Below are 2,603 nucleotides of genomic sequence, written 5' to 3' on the forward strand. Positions count from 1 at the left end.
CAAATGATGCATTTTGTACGCTTTGAAAATATAGTCTCAAAGTTTCCTTTTCTTTATTTTTCTGTACTGTGTTGTTCTCAGATCTGTTTTCTATAGAAAATTACTTTTTTTAGTATTTTGTAAAATAAATAGCAATAAAATGAGGTGAGCTTTCTAAGTTACATAGGAAATCAATGTTGTTGGTGTTTTTTCATTGAAAACCATTTAATTACTTTTTAAAGCTTTTTCAGTTATCTTGGCAATGTGCAGTGTATAACTAGAATATGTGACTCAGGAGAAAATGTGTTGTTACTCATTTTGAAAAAAAAAAAAAAAAAAGTATTCAATTAAAACCTGAGCTGAGACCCAGGGGAGCAAAGAGAGCACTACTCGTTACATAGTGGAGAAAATCTGTAGCTGATGTAAATTTTCGTAGCTGGATTGACATCAGTGAAGCTACACTGATTTACAGGAGTCAAATATTTTTTTTTGCATGGTGGCGGTATTTTCTTTATTTGAAATCCAGCTCTGCTTAATATTGGATAGAACAGCAAAGTAATGTTCCCTGACCTGGCTTCCTGGCTTCGGTGAAGTTCACCTGAATTTACATTCATCAAACTGGGGGCAGAATCTGGTTCAATATATACAATATACTTTTTTTTTTCCTCTTTACTGCTTTGAGCCACTTTGTTAGTTCAAAGCTAGCTGAAAGCTGAGCTAACCAGATGGTTGTGGATTTCCCTGTGGAAGACTATCCTGGGGAGACATAGAACTAGAACGAGGGATAACTTGACAGGGGAGGTGCTGAGAAGCATTTGGCTAGAGTACTGCTGTGCACAGGTGATCATAAACTGCTAGGATGATCTGGGGGGCTGGCATAATATAGAGCATCCCTAAAGCTGTCTTTTATTGCACTGGGACTGAGATTGATGTGGGAGTGCTGGATAGAGGATTGAATGTGCCCCCTCTTCTCCTAGCTGTGTGGGGTGCATCTCGGCTAAAATGAAAAATTCGGTCTATGAATTATAATTCTTACTTGAAAAGCTAGAGCTTTATATTTTCATTTTGAGGAGTACTATTTTGTATGCAAACCATCTCAAGGATCAAGATGAGACTATTCTCCAAGGTGTGTTACTGCTGCTTCAAGTACATGGCTTTGCAATTCATTAAACTCTGCTCTCTTCCATGAAAATGTTCGAATAAAATTCTGCTATGTGTATCTATAAACTGGCATGTATAACCATGTTGCATCTCTATTAATTACATGCCAGTTACTATGCAATTTGTGAACTTAATGAATATTACAGGAAAAAGAATGTCCTTTTAGTGCCACTGAAAGAAACCTACGATGCTTTAAATTATGATTATTGCTGTTTTATTAGAAGAGCCCTACAACTATTTCCAATACCAATAAAGAAGTTTTTTTATGAGTTTTTTTTATATTATTTTCTAATGGTTCAACTGGCATACTATTAAATCTCTGTGTCTAAGTCAATGTGTGAATTTAATCTGTAAATGACCCCAAAGTTTTGACTGTACCTATCAAAGGGACCACCTTACTCACCAGGGCACATTGTGAGAGCTGAAATGTTCCAATAGTTTGAGCAAGTAGTTATAACATGCAAATGGATGGCAGCTAACTTTTCAGCGAGAAGCTCATCATGGTTGAATTGATGATGTATGTCATATTGTGGGATGATGTAGGAAAATATATCAAACACAAATTTGATATATTTACAAAATTTTCTTCTCCTAACATTTGCATTGTTAAAAATTGTGCCTAATTTAGATGCAATCAGCCTGTACTTCTGGTGTTTATATGAGTGTAAATTGGCGCAGATGTGATGGTCCTACCCTATGTACAATTAACAGGAGAAAGAATTTTATGTTTTATAAGTTGAGTAAATGTAATTTTAAAAGTTGCATTACAATGTAATCCCATAGGCTGCTGTAAATGTTTACTGAAAATTTTGGCCAAGCACCTTACTTGGTGGTAGAGGGTCACCCTTAGAATAAGGACTAATGTAGAATTCAATATTTATTCATATGTGCTTTTAGTTTTAGCACATATCTGTCCCATATAAATTCTTTATTTTCAAAGCATAACATGATGCGCATCTGCAGGCTGGGTACCTGTTCAGGCAATATTTTTAGCTTTCCTTGAAGAATACTGATGTTGTCTTAGCTTTGGGGACCTCTGGACTAGAGATCATGGGAACGATGTTGAAATAGGTTGAGAATTCCCTCGTTGTTGACAGGGAGCAGTACATAAGGAATAGTTCTGGTAAGTTTGCAAGCTGTTGCTCCTGGACCTGTCTGGTGTTTGGTGTTTTTTCTGAAAGAAACTACTGGAAATATCAAAATACATTTTTGCTTCTTTGTCACAAGGGTGTTAAATGACTAACCCCTAGTAAGTTTTTATCGTGTTTCTTACAAAAATAAACCTGTGCACTGATGGCAAGCAAATTTGATCATCTCCACCTCATATCAAATGTCATTTAAATTGTGCCCGTATACCTGCTGACCATAAACACCCCAGCATCTAAAATATTTTTGAAAACAAAACACTCGATTGCCTCTAGGTGAGATGATCTTACTCTGTTTTCTTTAAAAGGAAGACAACA

The sequence above is a fragment of the Cygnus olor genome, chromosome 15 (genome assembly GCF_009769625.2).
Source record: "Cygnus olor isolate bCygOlo1 chromosome 15, bCygOlo1.pri.v2, whole genome shotgun sequence".
In the NCBI taxonomy this organism is placed as follows: domain Eukaryota; kingdom Metazoa; phylum Chordata; class Aves; order Anseriformes; family Anatidae; genus Cygnus; species Cygnus olor.